The 17,942-nt window shown below is 43.0% G+C and overlaps 1 protein-coding gene across 6 annotated transcripts in view; it reads left to right on the top strand.

The window, feature by feature from the left end:
- LOC121277335 (Krueppel-like factor 3) overlaps positions 1 to 17,942 on the top strand; it is an 87,210-nt gene that overhangs the window by 56,031 nt on the left and 13,237 nt on the right. The gene's annotated exons all lie outside the window — the stretch shown is intronic.

Here is a 17,942-nt window from a genome sequence, read left to right on the forward strand (position 1 = left end):
CATCATCCCATGTTATGCCATGTTGCTGCTGGAATATACTGCTTCACTGAGACACCCAATCTGTCTTTCATTGCATTTACACATGTGATGTATGCCCTTAAGGAATGTAGCCTGCAGCTTGTAGGAAAGTTTCTGTTTCTTGGGAAGGGCAATGAAACTTCACCGTCAATCAATGATAGGAGAGTTGTCAGAAGTCTTTTGTGTAAGTATAGAGTGGCTGTGCCATGTTGGATCAAAGATTACTGTGAAAACTGTCTTGGGAGTTTGATTTATTACGTGTTTATTTGTTGTGGCAGAACGTGATAATGACTGCCAAGTTAACAGGTGGAATTATCTGTTTTTCATTACCAAGCCATGCCCAGCTCTCCAGATGTGCAAAGGATTCAAGAAACAATTTCAGCAGCAGGATTTTGAGGTCGTTGAACGGGCCCAGAAATGGCCAACTGCCTGCGATTGGCCCCCGACTGCGATTTCACTCTGGCTGGCCAATTAACAGCCAGCCAATGTGAAACACGCGCTGAAAGGCTCAGCGCTGTTGGGGTGGGGCGGGAGGAGAGCGAGCGTTGAAGCCAGCGCAGGCACGAGGGCGCACACAATGAAAGCTCCCTGAAGGCAGAGAGCTGAAAAATTTTAAACTTTTAAATAACGACCTTAAAATCCCAGAAAAAATTTCCACCCATAAAAATCAATCACCTAAACATGTTCATGATAAAAATTCTGCCCAAACATTTTTATAAAATTATTTTAGGAAACCTCATCCCACCTTTGTATGAGGTTTCCTCAAAAATCCAAAGGCTGCCTGGCTGTTTCGCCCAGGGAAGCAGGAAAAAAAAGCAATTAATTAATTAATGGCTTTAATAGGCCTCATAATTGTCAGTGGGTGCGCTGCCAACTCTCGCACGTGCCCGCCGACCAAAATATCAGGTGAGTGCACAATGACGTTGGGATGCTCGCCTGGCATAATCGCGTGCTATTTTACGTCCAGTCGGATTGGGCGCATGCGCACCCCAAGTCCTGCCCCAAGTGTTTCAAAACTCAATTATTTTAGCAGCGCCTAAAAGTTTGGAATTCCTTCCCTGAAGATCTCCACCTCTCTGCCTCTCTTTCCTCCTTTAAGACACTCTGTCACACCTACCTTTTTGGCCATGAGTTTGGTCATCTGACCTAACATCTCCTTACATGACTCGATGTCAAATTTTACTTTATAAACCTCCTGTGAAGCACTTTGGGATGTTTTATTGTATTAAAGGCACCATATAAATACAACTTGTTGTTGTATGCAATGCCTTTCACAACTTTAGGATCTCCCAAAGTGCTTGAAAACTGATGTGCTTTTGAAATATAGTCTTTGTAAGGAACATGAGGGTGATCCCATAAGCAGCAAGGAACTCCAAAAGTGTTATCGCTTGAAGGTTTCTCATCAAGGACTGTTACTGTCACAAAATAGTAAAATCACAATTATTGTATCATAGAACGCTTAGGTGATGTTACACATTCACAATTGGACATTGACTTCCAAGCTTAGCCAGTGCAGGGTCTGATTGGACTCCTGCTGTGCTGAGTGTTACTGGATTTTCTGACCTGACGCTGGTGGGTATCATCATGGGCAGGATGGGAAAATCTGGAGAGCTGTGAAAAGTCAACGGCTCTCCAAATTTTTCCGTGCTGCCCGCGACAATGCCCACAGGTGTCAGAAAATCCCACCCTTAATCTGAGGTGCATGTATAGAATAGATTTTAAGATTCATACTTTTTAGTGCAGAGATCTGAGTGCCTGGAGTCACGTCAGGACTTTGGTTGTAGAGTTCACTAAGTCCTGAAAGATTTTCCATAGCTGAGTATGCACCTGATGCATGAGTCTCCATGGCCTGAATTTGTAAAATCTACTCTGATATTTCTGATTGTGCAGTCAGAACGTAGCGATACTGTGAGGGTGCATAAGAGAGTTAGTGATGACATATTGTTGGGGCAGGAGATGGATACTGTCACGGACAGAATTTATTTGCTCTCTTGCTGCCAATAATCTGTGCGTTTTGTATGGAAAGAGGTGTGTCTTTTCTTACCCTTGGATTGTGTATTCCTATTAAATAATTCAACAGCAAGCTTTTGTGATTTTAAAAGTACAGAAGGTTATTTAGTCTCACATTGCCTACCTCAAGTTAATGCAACGACACACATTCGGCATTGGGCATGCAAACAGACACACACACAAGCACATGCACATGCACAAAGGAAGAATGGAGACAACTAAAGATTGTGCACTTCAGCAGATCGCAGTTAATTCATGATTTACGATTTCCAGTCCCCCATGTGGCAGGCCTGTGGTTTCTTGAATGAATTCGATGTTTTAAAGTTGAGGTGAGGGTCTTGTAAAGTGAAGGGTGCATAAGCACATTGAGAGGTTCCTTGTAGTCGGGTATCTAGGAGGTAGGTTTGCAGGTGATCTTTGAAACTGGAACAGGTTAAGTACTTTGGCTATTTGATGATTTGCAGCTAGTTTCAGGGTCTGGTTCTCAGAGTGGAATTTTCCGTGCCCTCTGGCGTCGGGCATGTTTGGCGGCGTGAGCGGACAATATGGTAATATGGTCAAAAATGGATTTCATGACATCGTGAAACCAGTTTGCAATCGTCGCTTTGTCCGTCAATGATGGGCCGCATTTTCCGTCATCGTACATCGGGAACTTCATTGCAATACAACTGCATATCATTATAAGCCAAGCTTACCAGAATCACCCCCAACATTGGATCATCCGAGCACGTCGGCGGGAAAACATGCTGGTGCAGAACATGTCTTGACAAGTGTGACATGCAGAAGTCAAGACTTACCATCAGGGCATTGCTCAAATCGCACACATCCAAGGAGCAGAAGATGCTGGAGCCCGACAGCAACAGCACCCTGGAGCAATGTCCATTGCATGCTGTATAGATTCTCATGGACATGGCTGCACCACGAAGCTGCTCACAGAAGGTGGAAAGTCACTGTGAGGGTCTGCTGAGTGTCTTGACCATGGTCTACAACAGATGATCATCAAGGGGGAGGGGGGGGGTGGAGATGAAAGTCCAGCTGTGTTTGGGAGAGAAATATGTCCTGGGGGGGTACAGAGGAAGATCTGGTTTCAGCTGGGAGAGGAAGGTTTGTCGGTGGTGATGGCAGGGAAATGAATTTGGGAGAGGCCTGGAAGCAAAGGTGTCGGGGGCGGTGAGGTTGGGAGGTGGGGAGCGAAGAAGTCCGGGGGGGAGAAGGAGTCCGGTGAGGGGTAAGAGTAAGGGTGGAGGAAGGAGTCAGGATGGGGGAAGAGCTAAGGGGCAGTGGGGGGAAGGAGTCTGGGGGAGAGGAGTCCCAAGGGGGGAAGGGGTTCCAAGGGGGGAAGGAGTCCAGAGTGGGGGGGAATGTGCAGGTGAACATGCAAAGGAGGGGTCTGTGGAGTCAATGACTGCCTCCTGGGGAGTGAACTGAAGGTGAGCGTAGTATGAGGGAATGGTGAGAATCACTGAGGGCAAAATGAGGCAGTAGGATGGGAGTGTGAGGATGCAACGCTATCAGTAGAAGGGATGGCGATGGTGGTTGGTGGGGATTTGGAGGCAGACAGGGACCCTGGTGGTGGGAAGGGGAAAGTTGGGGAGGTCAATGTGGATGGGGGTGGAATTTTCAGGAAGGTAGAGGGCGTGCACGTTCACCTGAACATCCCTGAAAGAAAAGGGTTGTGGCTGGTAGATGAGGGCGGGGAGGTGGAAGGAGATGCCAGGTGGCCGATATTGATGGAGGAAAGGAAATGGGTGACTGGGGCAGGGGAAAGGACAGGAGACCTCAAGAAAAACTATATCACTACCATGCTGGCTATATCGAAAGTGAAGGGAGACTTATGGTGGGCGAGAACAGCTGCTGCATGGGAGTTTGATCAATGGGTGGGTGGAGATGCAGTTCAGCTCAGATTTTAGCTGAAAGTGAACCCCAGCAGGCAGCATTGAAAATGCTCAAGACAGTGAGGTGAGTGTGATGGCGGAAGGATTGCGTGCGTGGGAGAGTGCTTGCATGAGGCTCCGATAGGCCCTACCACACACACACTTCTCCCTCCAGGATCACTCGTGGGCTGGCTGTGTGCAGCTGAACTGCTAGAGGGGAGGATGCAATGGGAGGACCTGCAAAGCCTGTCAATGAAGCTGAAAGACACCATTACACGTTATTCAGTGAAAGTGCGTATATTTCCAGATTGTAAAGTGACAAAATGTGTTCACCCGTGCAATCACCTGTTATCAGAACTTCTTAACTTTTCTACACCGTAGGCTTCTAGGTGCTGCCCTGACATCCGCAGCAGAGACGGAGACAGCCTGTGTAATGGTTGGCTCTGTTGCCTCCGATAACATCGGCATGGGTCCTCTGGAGAGCCGAGGCCTTGAGGGCCCCAGCTTGCTTTGGCTGTCCTCCTGTGGGATAGCTGCACTGTCTGTGGTGACAGAGGATGAGGTTGAGGGGGTCACAGGCAAAGAGGACTCAGAGGGAGCGGACAACCTCTGAGATTCCTGAATGGATGACCCAGGGGTGCCCAGCTGCTGCTGCTGCTCCCTTCGGGTGCACAAGGACCCCGGCCTGACTTTTTGTGGGGAAGGAGCATCTGGAGGCATGTCGAGGTGCCCTGCTTCCCTCTTGCTTTGTCACTGCAGGAACTCACCCATGGCAACTGTGATGGAGTGCAAATCTGCGCACACCTCTGCATTCTGCTGGACTAGTGTCTCCATGGCATCCGGCATCCTTTCCATGGAGACCTCCATACAGGCACATGTGGGCACCGCTTCATCAGAGAACTGGCGGATGCACTCCTCTGACTCGCGTGCCACTGTGTTCAGGGCTTCCAACAGCTCTGCATGATGTTCTCCTGCCTTCTGCTGACTCGCAACAATGAGTTGGAAGGCCGGATCCAGAGGCTTATCATCCGACTCGGACCTCACAGATGCCTCTTCACCAGCAGTCCTCCGAGTACTAGGGAGTTCGGCCGAACCTGCCTCCTCCTGCTGCGGACGCGTGACCACCAGATTGTGAACCTGAGCCTGATCGAGATCTCGGTCCCACTGAGGTGTGTGTCTCTGCGCTGGTACAGGGTGTGGGTAAGCGCTGTGATGGGTCTTCCAGGCTGCTTATTTCCAGCTCTTCAATGGAGGAGGTGTCCTCTTGGCTGGAGAAGAGGACCTGAATGGAGCTGAAGGGCTGGGTGGCTGAGTGTGTCAGTCGCTTGGCAGAGATCCCTGTGAACCAAAGTAGAGATAATTAGTACATCTTAGCAGAGTGAAAAGCAGGAGAGAGAGCACTCACATTTGCGTTGAGAGAGGGATGATGTGGTGCAGGATCCTCACATGGGTATTTGCTGCCGACCTCACCAGGTCTCTGCAGGTACTGTTCACATCCTCACCAGTCAGCACAATGGCGCGCTCCTCAAAGTGAATGAGGGGCCTAATGCGGGCCATTCCACCCCTGGTCTGGGACCTTTTCTTACTGCTTTGAGCCAGCTTCTCCTGCAAGAAAACAAATGGAGATAGTGTGAGCAGGACACATGGCACTGCGTGGAATGTTTGTGTGGTGAGCGGAGACATGGACAGGATGAGGATGTGAGCTCGAGAGGATATGAGCCTGATAGAGATATGAGGGTGTGTGTGAAAGTTAATGGTGTTGTCTGTCATGAAGCTATTAATGTATATAATATTTTTTCTTTTAAATTAGAGGTTTAGTTTGCGGGTGTGTCTTAATTGGATTAAAGTCAGCTAGTCTGGCTGCTTTGATGTGTACTGGTTTGAGATGTAAACAGGGAGGTAGAGTGTATTTTTTGAATAGAGCATTCAAGAAGTGGGGTGAAAACTTGATACCTATCTAGCAGCTACCAAGCAATATGTTTATATTACTAATAAAATTTGGTCTAATGAATGGGGTTTCATTGTTAAAAGGTAATGTTCAAAGAGACTGGTGAGACAGTGAGAATTTGAATTCAATCAGTGATGGTAAGTATAACTTCAGTAGTTTTCGAGTGTGTAGAGCAGAGGCAATGTAAGGTCAAAAGGCAGTTGCAAGCCTCCAACTGGCTCCACAGTGAAAAGAACCTCATTTTCACAGAAACACACGGTGCAGAAGAAGTCCTTCGGCCCATCGAGTCTACACCAACACGTGAGAAACACCTGACCTACCTACCTAATCCCATTTACCTGCACTTGGCCCATAGCCCTGAACGTTATGACATGCCAAGTGCTCATCCAGGTACTTTTTAAAGGATGTGAGGCAACCCGCCTCCACCACCCTCCCAGGCAGTGCATTCCAGACTGTCACCACCCTCTGGGTTAAAAGGTTTTTCCTCACATCCCTCCTAAACCTCCTGCCATTCACCTTGAACTTATGTCCCCTCATGACTGACCCTTCAACTAAGGGGAACAACTGCTCCCTATCCATACCCTCATCTTGTACACCTTGATCAGGTCACCCCTCAGTCTTCTCTGCTCCAATGAAAACAACACAAGTCTATCCAACCTCTCTTCATAACTTAAATGCTTCACCCCAGGCAACATCCTGGTGAATCTCCTCTGCACCCCCTCTAGTGCAATCACATCCTTCCTATAATGTGGTGACCAGAACTGCACACAATACCCCAGCTGTGGCCTCACCAAGGTTCTATACAACTCCAACATGACCTCCCTAATTTTGTAATCTATGCCTCGACTGATAAAGGCAAATGTCCCATATGCCTTTTTCACCACCCCACTAACATGCCCCTCCGCCTTCAGAGATCTATGGACACACACGCCAAGGTCCCTTTGTTCCTCAGAATTTGCTAGTGTCACGCTGTTCATTGAATACTTCCTTGTTAAATTACTCCTTCCAAAGTGCATCACCTCACACTTTTCAGGGTTAAATTCCATCTGCCCATTTGACCATCCTGTCTATACCTTCCTGTAGTCTAAGACATTCAACCTCACTGTTAACCACCCAGCCAATCTTTGTGTCATCCTCAAACTTACTAATCCTACCCCCTCACTAGTCATCTATGTCGTTTATATAAATGATAAATAATAAAGGACCGAGCACAGATCTCTGTGGTACGCCACTGGACACTGGCTTCCAGTCACTAAAGCAGCCTCCTGTCATCACCCTCTGTCTCCTACAACTAAGCCAATTTTGAATCCACCTTATCAAATTACCCTGTATTCCATGTGCATTTGCCTTCTTTATCAGTCTCCCATGTGGAACTTTGTCAAAGGCTTTGCTGAAATCCATATAAACTACATCAACTGCACTACCCTCATCTACACACCTGGTCACCTCCTCAAAATATTCAATCAAATTTGTTAGGCCTGACCTCCTTCTGAAAAAGCCATGCTGACTATCCCTAATCAAACCTTGCCTCTCCAAGTAGAGATAGATTCTCTCCTTCAGAATTTTCTCCAATAGTCTGCCTACCACTGATGTAAGACTCACTGGCCTGTAGTTCCCTGGCTTATCTCTACAACCCTTCTTAAATAGCGGCCCCAATGAATTTGAATTCATAAGGTGAAAATGCTTTGCCTGGTGTTTGGTTAAGCCTATGGGTTGCTGTTGCCTTAATGGAGATTAGTTTGGGAATTTGTTAAAAGTTATGATAGTAGTAATTTATAGCCATGTGTGTGTGTGTATATGTATATATTTATAACCTGTGTAAATTAATAAAATATTTTAATTAGTTTAATGTAAGACCTCAAGATGGTCTGAATCCTGAATTTAGAGTCACATCTCAAACATAACACTTAAAATTATAGGTTATGACAGTTGTTTAAAGTTTCCCTCTGGGATTTTTAAATAACTCTGCTTTACCAACTGCATCGGTCATAACACTGTCCCTTGAGTTGTGAGATCCCTGTGGATGCGTGATGGGTTTGCAAGTGTGAGAGTTGAGAGTTATGAGAACAGTGAGTTACCCTGGCAGAATGGGTGAGACCATTCATCCTCATGTGGCACTGGGTGTCTGTCCTCCTTTGCAGGGTATTGGCGCTGACCACAACTACCACTGCCTCCCATGCTGGATTGGTGACCTTGCTTGCTGATCTTCACTCAGAGCAGGGGTAAAGGACATCATGACGGACCTGCACAGCTTCCAAAAGGTGCTTGAGGGACAGATAATTAAACCAGGGTGCTGCAGTCTTCTTGCATTTTGGGGCCTTATCTTCTTTGCAGCAGTCCTGGGCTGGAAGCACCGAGAGGTGTGCAAGCACACTTAGTGTGTGCACTACACTTTAAATATGGCACCCAGCTTGAGGGAGAAGTGAGGTGATGGCATGGGAGGTGAATAAGAGCCCACCCAGCATCAAAACAGCATGTTTCCTAGGAATGCATGATTAATGAGGCGGGATTGGGATGAATCCGGCATGAAAAGCCGCCATTGCGGCCAGTAGGAAAACGTTATTTTTCCCGCCCGTTACCGCACTGAGGGCAAATCTGGGATGACTCTGCCCTCAGTCTGGATGATGACTGATGATTCTGACGGATTTTGTGGGGTAATAAGATACAGTCCCTGAAACTAGTTTCGATCACATGACCACTCAGTTAACACTTCTGAGGCCCACCCAGTCTGGTTTGGATTGGGAAGGCCATCATGTTACAATGGGAAGGTGATAGCAACCATTGAGTTTCGATCTTTCCTTTTGTCCAGTTTGAAACATGGAGACAGGCAGTCTGGAAACTCCAGACTGCTGTTTAGGTGTTGGCCCATCCTTAAACAATGAGATGTGTGAATTCCATAAAGGGCTCTGAAGTACCTTTATCAATGTCCATATTTAATTAGGTATTTGTCAGACACTTGATACTGCCTGCAGTCCAAATGTCAAAAGTCACATGATTTGCAGCAGTCTCTCTGATAGTTTCTGCCCCGTTTCTTTGAAGCCTTGACTGTAAGTTCGTAATATGGCTTGCCTTTACTGGGCATGAGAGTACTGAGATAGATGGAGCTATTTCTGAAAAAGGTTAAATGTTTTAATTCATGTCTCAAAAAAATTAGGCCATAAAATTATGGTGTAGAACAATGACGTGAATATTTAACATATTGATCTGAATTTTCTTTCTTTGTTGTTTGAAAGACAATGTTAGCCATTTTTAAATTCAGTCTTGATGAGGGCAGTTACGAGTCAACTATGTTCCTGTTGGACTTGAGTCATATATTGGTCAAACTGGGTAAGGGCTGTAGATATTCTTACATTAATAAACCACTTGGGTTTTTACAACAACCTGATGGGTCCCTTATTTTACTGAGACCAGCTTTTTATTTCCAGATTTGTTTGAACTGAATTCAGATTGACAAACTGCCATGGTGAGATTATGAACTCATGCTCTACTTGTTTATTAGTCCAGAACTTTGGAATATTAGTTCAGTAATGCATCTGCTATACTACTAAAACCTACTGTCCAATGAGGGAATAATCTGAAGATAAAAAAGCAGCAACAACCAGAACTCATTTAGAATAAACAGATGAAAATACCTTTGCTAAAATAGCAGGAAGTAAAATTTCAGACACACATGTTAGTTTGTACAATAATGCAGTTTTAGGACCAAGCATTAAGAGTTTTTAAATCAAAATTGTTATTTGTGTTCATTTTTGAAGGCTATGTTGTTGCAAATATTTTCCTTTATCATGTGGATGGGCTAAAAATTATTCACACATGTCCAGTTTTTTGTTTCTATGGACTTTCAGGATGCTTTTGGAGAATGGATAGGTACACTAAATTGTATCTCAGTCTGTCACTATGTTACCTTATGGTATGTCAATTACATTCCATATTCTCTGTATGTGAGATAATGAATGTTTACTCCCAAGAGCTTGCTGGTAATAGATGTTGTGCAACTTCAAATAATAGCATTTTGCTGGTAACTCCGGATGATGAATGTTAACATTCCTTTCAAATTCTGAGAGTTAAAGCTGCCAGTTAGAGGTCTAATTATGTTATCATTATTTAATGCATTGTCATGCTTCAAGCTATCACGGAGCATGCGAATGTTATGTTTATGTTGGGCAATGACTTTCCACAATGGGAAACTGTCTATTGATAACAATTTTTACATCAAGTCCACGGTCTCAATGCTGCATTGCGATTGAGTCATTATTACTTGGTGCAGTATCATTTTAATTTAAGTGTACAGTTTCACAGACATGCACACAGTGACTACATCAGTCACTAATCGCTATCTTCATTTCTGCACAAGCGTATGTTAGATGTTCATCTAACGAGTCAGTATCAGATCTTGTCACTCAGCTATGCATTGCTATAACCATCTTTACCAAAGTTATACAAAAATACATCCCTAGAAACTATCGTCATTTAGCTGTCTTTTGTTGTACTTCTACCATTAAGATGCACTGTATTGCAGCAGTAGAACACACCCACCAAATTATTAGGAAATTATGTAGCTATTGAAATATGTTTTTCTTCCCTTTACAAACATTTTCTCTAATCCTTTCCCAAAAATATTATTATCTTGTTGGGTTACATTTCAGTTCCCATTCCTCACCAAGTGACCATTTTTCATTAATGAACCTAGACAATAAGTTTTAAGTTATTTAACGTGATGTGCGAACATTTATGGAGGGGTGTCAGCATTGCAATTAAGCCTGATCCTATCCTCGTTCTGTATCCATGTGTGCTCACCTCTCTGTCAGATGCATTAGGTAATGATCACAGCACCGCTGAAACCCACCAACCCTCAAACACATGATACTGAAGTCAATTGTAGTCCCCAACTGCTACCTCAGATCAGAAAACTCTGCATAGAGCAAGGATCCATCCTGGGACCCTCATGGTCTTTATTGAGCTGCTACTCAATTAGGCATCAAGGAGCTAACAAAATAGGTGTACATTCATTTCTTTAATGCTATATGCACATAAAGTGTCTTAATAGTGCTGTTATAATTTAACATCAGCTTTTTTGTGACTTTAGAAAAGGTTTACTGCTACTAACACTGCCACATGCTTACTTTGTCCTGATGTTGTCATGTACATGGTGAAATAACAATGCAAATTTGTTAGGTAATGCATGTTTCAAGATAAAAGATTTTTTTTACAAAGTGGTTGAAGCTAGTACAGTAACCTAGTGAGTTTGTTTGGTACTGGACTGACAACCCAAAGACCATTGGTTCATATTTCACCATAGCAGAATATTAACTTGAATTTAGTAAGCCTGGTAATATATGGGCTAGAATGAAATACGCTAGATTGTTCAAAAAAGGTTGTAAAGATAAGCCCAGCAATTACAGGCCAGTCAGTTTAACTTCAGTAATATAAAAGCAAAAAAATGTGGATGCTGGAAATCCAAAACAAAAACAAAAATACCTGGAAAAACTCATCAGGTCTGGCAGCATCTGCAGAGAGGAACACAGTTAATGTTTCGAGTCCGAATGACCCGTCAACAGAACTAAGTAAAAATAGAAGAGAGGTGAAATATAAGCTGGTTTAAGTGGGGTGGGACAAGTAGAACTGGATAGAGGGAAAAAAAAGGGGGATCGGAAAAGGGGTGGGGATGGAAGAACCACCCCCTTTCTGATCCCCCCTTTTTTCAAATAATTTATATAGATTTTTCTTTTCCCACCTATTTCCATTATTTTTGAATGTATTTCCATCCATTGTTTTATCTCTAACTTTTAGCCTTTTTCACCCCACCCCACCCCACCCCACACCCACTAGAGCTATCTGTACCTTGCTTGACCTGCTTTCTACCCTTAATTAGCACACTCCTTAGATAATATCACCACCTTCAACACCTCTTTGTCCTTTTGTCTGTGACATCTTTTGGTTATCTCCACCTATCACTGGCCCTCTATCCAGCTCTACTTGTCCCACCCCCCCCACCAAACCAGCTTATATTTCACCTCTCTTCTATTTTTACTTAGTTCTGTTGAAGGGTCATTCGGACTCGAAACGTTAACTGTGTTCCTCTCCGCAGATGCTGCCAGACCTGCTGAGTTTTTCCAGGTATTTTGTTTTAGTTTAACTTCAGTGGTGGGCAAGATTCTAGATACAACTATTTGGGATAGAATTAATAGTCACATGGAAAAATATGGATTGATAAGGAAGAGCCAACATGGATTTCTAATGGGGAAAGCATGTTTAACTAGCTTTCTGGAGCTTTTGAAGAGTTAACAGAAAATGCCAATGAGGGTAATGCTGTTGATGTGGTGTACTTAGACTTTTAAAAGGCAATTGATAGTGCCACACGACAGACTTGTGAGAAAAGTTATTGTTCATGGAATAAAAGGGTCAATAGCAATGTGGATACAAAATTGGTTGAAAAATAGGAAGCAGAGAGTAATGGTCAATGGATATTTTTCAGGCTGGAGGAAGATTAGTTGTGGAGTCCCCAGGGTTGGTATTGGAACCCTTGCTTTTCCTGATATATATTAATGATCTAGATCTTGGGTGTGCAGGGGACAATTTCAAAGTTTGTGGATGATCCGGAGCTTGGGAGTGTTGTAAACTGTGAGGAGGACAGTGTAGAACTTCAAAAGGACATAGACAAGTTGGTGGAGTGGGCATATAGGTGACAGATAAAGTTCAATGCGGAGAAGTGTGAGGCAATGCATTTTGGTCGGAAGAACATGGACAGACAATATAAAATAAGGGGTGAAGTTTTGAAGGGGGTACAGGAGCAGAAGACCTGGGGTGTATATATGCATAGATCATTGAAGATGGCAGGACAGGTGGGAGTGAGCTGTTAATAAAGCATATATATCCTGGGCTTTATTAATAGGGGCATAGAGTACAAGAACAAGGAGGTTATGCTAAATTTATATAAGACACTTATTAGACCTCAGCTGGAGTATTGTGTACACTGGGTGCCACATTATAGGAAGGACGTGAACATATTGGAGATTGTGCAGAAGAGATTTACAAGGATGGTTCCAGGGATGAAAAACTTCAGTTACAAAGATAGATTGGAGGGGTTGGGACTGTTCTCCTTGGAGAGAAGAAGGTCAAGAGTAGATTTGATAGAGTTGTCCAAAATCATGAGGGGCTGGACAGAGTAGATTGGGAGAAACTGATCCTGCTTGTAAAAGGATCGAGAGCAAGAGGGCACAGATTTAAAATGATTTGCAAAAGATGCAAATGTGACATGAGAAAAAGCTTTTTCACACGAGTGGTTCGGGTCTGGAATGCTCTGCCTGGAAGTGTGTTGGAGACAGGTTCAATCGAAGCATTCAAGAGGGCATTAGATTATTATTTGAATGGAAACAATGTGCAGGGGTACAGGGAAAAGGCAGGGCAATGGCACTAGGTTGTAATGTTCATTTGGAGAGCCGGTGCAGACACAATGGGCTAAATGGCCTCCTTCTGTGCCCTTAAAATTCTGTGACTCTGTTGCAAAAGTCCAATTGGTTCAGGAATGTCCTTCAGGGAACAGAAATTGCCATCCATACCTGACCTAGTCTACATTTGACCCCAGCCCCAAGCAGTGCAGTAAACTCATAAATACTGTCGGAAAACCACAGAAAAGTAATAAATACTGCCTTACCAATATTGTCCATGTATCTGGAACAAATTTGAAACAAATTTATTTCTAAGTATCATGAATTAGAATATCTCCATGTACAGTCACCCAGCGAAAAGTATGTGGTGCATTCTGTACAATTCGGCTTCAACTTAATAAAGACTGCATTGGTAGACCAATGCTTCGTACTTAGGGAGCCTCAGGTCATGGAATCTGTAAAAGGTGCTTTTATCCTCCCCCTACCCTTACAAGACAGACATCAAAGGATGTGGCACTGCCAACATTGGGAGTTCCTTTGTTCCTCGCCCTCAAAGAAACCTAATGTATCAGCTGGCCAAAGGATGGAAGTAATCACACCTAGGTTTCCAGGTTGGGTTTGTGCTTTATCATTGAAATGTTTAAAGTCAAAATTCTTACAGAACAATGTGGCACATTTTATCTCTGTTGACAACAACAATAATAACATATTTATTTAGGGCTTTTAATATAGTAAAACAGCCCAAAGCACTTCTGAGGAGCATTATCAAACAAAATTTGACGCCAAGTCACTTAAAAAAAAATAGGATAAATGCCCAAAAGCTTAGCCAAACAGAGGTTTTAAATAGCATCGTAAAGGAGGAGAACGATGGGAGTTTTAGGAAATTCCAGAGCTTAGGACCGAGGCAGCAGAAGGTGCAGCTGCTAATGGTGGAGTAATTAAATTTGGGAATGCATATTGGAGGAGGGCAGTTATCTCAGAGGGTTGTAGGGCTGGGGGAGAGGTTACAGAATGTGGAAGGGACAAACCATGGAGGAATTTGAAAATAAGGATGCAAATTCTAAGATCAAGATCTTGCCGGACTGGGAGCCAATATAGGTCAGTGAGCATGGTTATGATAGGTGAATGAGATTTTTAACGGTTAGCATATCGACAGTAGAGTTTTGGGTGAGCCCAAGTTTATAAGCTTTTGTTATCTCTAGACTCGACTATTCCAATGCACTTCTCATGGACTAAGTGTTCCAGTATGTTAGTATAAAAAGTTAGTATGCGGTACAGCATGTAATTAAGAAGGCTAATGGAATGCTATCCTTTATTATGAGAGGGATTGAACATAAAAGTAAGGATGTTATGCTTTAGTTATACAGGGCATTGGTGAGACAGCACCTCGAATACTGTGTGCAGTTTTGCCCTCCTTATTTAAGGAAGGACGTAAATGCATTGGAGGCAGTTCAGAAGGGGTTTACTAGATTGATATCTGGAATGAGTGGGTTGTCTTATGTGGAAAGGTTGGACAGACTGGGCTTGTTTCCATGAGTTTAGGGGTGGTTTGATTGAAGTATACAAGGTATGGCCTTGACAAGGTGGACGTCAAAAGGATGTTTCCTCTTGTGGATGATTCCAGAACTTGGGGGCATTGTTTTAAAATTAGGGGATGCCCATTTAAGACAGAGATGAGGAGAAATTTTTTCTCTGAGGGTTGTGCGACTTTGGAATTCCCTGCCTCAGAAGGCGGTGGGGATGGGGTCATTGAATATTTTTAAAGCAGTGATAGATAGACTCTTGTTAGGCAAGGGAATCAAAGGTTATTGGGGTTAGATGGGAATGTGGGAATCGAAACGCAAGAAGATCAGTCATGATCTTATTGAATGGCAGAGCAGGCTCGAGGGGCTGAATGGTCTACTCCTGTTCCTATTTCTTATGTTCTTATGATAAGCTCACATTTTACCCTCGATAAAACTTAAGGTGATCCATAATTCTGATGCCCATGTCCTTACTCACATCAAGTCCTGTTCACCCATCACCGCTGTGCCCACTCACCTACATAGGCACCCAGTTAAGCAGTGACACTCTTTTTAAAATTTTCATTCTTGTTTCCCTTAAAACCCATCTCTTTGACCAAGCTTTTTAGCCATCTGCCTTAATATCTCCTTCTGTGGCTAGGTATCAAATTTTGCTTTATAATGTTCCTATGGGCTGAATTTTATGTTCCGCAAGTGGGCGCGCACCCAACCTGATCAGGCGTGCATCCTATTTCACTTGGCAGGCGCACGCAAAAGTTGGAAGCGCGCCCGCCAACAACTAAGAGGGCAATTAAACCCATTAATAGCGCAATTGTCTCCGATTTTTCGTGGCCCCTCCAATCTTGCAGTTAGCCAGGCAGACTTTGCATTTTTTATCAAACCTCATCCAAGGACGGGATGAAATTTCTGTAATGAAATAAAATTAAAAATAAATATCTGTGGACAGCACTTTTATCAGCTTTATTTTCAGGTGATTGATTATGATGTATGGACATTTTTCTGCGACTTTTTAAACCTTTATTTTAATATTTTCAGTTCTGCGGCTCCCTGAGGCAGCTGCATGCCTTCAGGGAGCTCTCTCGCAGTGCTTACCCATGAAAACGTCATCACCCGCCCTCTTCCTGCCCTCACCCCGGCAGTGCTGAGCTTTTCAGCGCACGTTTCATGCTGGCTGGCTGTTAATTGGACAGTCAGCGTGAAATTGTGGTCGGGAGCCAATTGTGGTCGGGGGTCTGTTGCCCGACTGCTCCTGGTCCCGCCGATCACTTGCATCTGCCAAAAGTAAAATTCAGGCCTACGAAGCACTTTGGGATGTTTTATTACATTAAAGGCCCTGCATAAATACAAGTTGTTGTTTTTTGAGGAAAGAAGATGGTTGGAATGTAATGGCACCCCTACAGTCTGTCACATATTCCAGCCTCTGGGATAAAGCTATATTGCATCTCTGCCACTATTGGTACTACTCCATTATGTTCAGGTTATGCAATTTCATTTTTATAACACAGTGACTTGTTTCTATGGTAAATGAAGCATTGCAGAATGGACACAAACCAATTGTTCAATAATTTCCCTACTCATTTTGAAAAGGTAGAATGTGCTTTAAAACTGCCCGCCCCATCCCAATACATACACATGTTAATAAAAGCCCTCTTTATCAAAAAATAACTTATCTAAAAGAACTATTTACTTATTTATTATATTTCATTAACTGTCAGCAAAATGCAGACAATCAGTTCTTCGCTCATCTTTAAAGAGGTGGAATTCCCATCCAAGCTAATTTTAGCAGTAAGGTCATTTATGAGTATAAACCTCTGTTTCCTGCTTAAAACCTCACACCAACTTTATAGCAAACACAGGAATTTCACCTTAAAGTCTACTTAAATATCTTTATATGTTAAAATACTAAGCTAACAAAAGCGCCTTTTGGAAACCTGTTTGTGAGGTGGTGACTCTGTAGCAGACATCCTGTGGGTGGGATCCACAGCTGAAACTACTTTTAGATGTTGACATCAGTGTTTGAAAGCAGCCACACCCGACAGGCAGTATCAAAACAACAGGAAACAGTTAATAGCACATTGAAGGAGTGGCTCCACAGTAAAAATCCAGAGTTCTAAACTTTTGCAGACAGAAGGACTAATGGAGGATAATTTAGAATCTAAAAAATAACTTGTCCCACCAATAGTTGAATGTAATGGTGCACTTATCAAGGTAAAGGATGTCAATGCTGAAGAATGCAACACTTGAAATTAGTGTGGCACCCCGAACCTTTATTTTGATGTTTTAAATCAAAAATATTTTCAGATAATATCGAAATTTATCATTCCTGGAAGTTACATTTTTCACTAAGTAAAATACATGGAACTGCAGTGTTATTTCATAAAAATGAATGCTGGTTTGCTTTGTAATTCATTGCAGTAGAATTATAATGATATGAAATCTTTTGGATTCATAGTGACCTCCTAATCTTGCCTGTACCATCAGGGAGAGGCACTGAACACAGTTTTGGCACTCCCTCGTTTGTCTATAGTTGTGAAAATGGGTTTTGCGGAACAGGGGACTGGGTGGTGTCATGTGTTTGAACTTTTCACTTTCCTGTCCAGTCACACTGAGTGAAAGCACCCTTTCACTGACAGCTATCAAGGCTCCTTAATGAAATTAGTTTGAGAAATTTGGAACATCCAGCATGAACCATCCTCCAGTTTAATGTAAATAGTTGACAGACTGCAACTAGCTAACAACCATTTGGGAATGAACCATATATGGTGATGCAGGAGAAGCCCTTCCGGAATTGTCATTTAAACATATCAAGCTTAATGTACACTTTGGAAAAACATAATTTGTTCTATATTCAAATTTATGTAATTTGAGGCAGAAAATTTGCATAGTGTTGAGCTTGTGTAGGTAATATCATATTCATCTCACTCATGATATAGCTGAATTTGATATTATCAGTAAACAAAGGAAAAATCCCTTATTCAACATTGAATTTCTTACCATTTAAGCATAAATTGCAGTGTTGGAAGGATACACAAGAAAAATCTGCTGGTAATATGTAACTCAATGTTTTAAAATCCTTTCAGAAAGTCTGACAAACTTTGTAGTATGTTATAACTGTACATAATTTCTTTAATAATTTAGCATATTATCACCAAGTCTGCTTCCAGCTCATCCATCGATAAAT

The sequence above is a fragment of the Carcharodon carcharias genome, chromosome 1, assembly GCF_017639515.1.
Source record: "Carcharodon carcharias isolate sCarCar2 chromosome 1, sCarCar2.pri, whole genome shotgun sequence".
Taxonomy (NCBI): Eukaryota; Metazoa; Chordata; class Chondrichthyes; order Lamniformes; family Lamnidae; genus Carcharodon; species Carcharodon carcharias.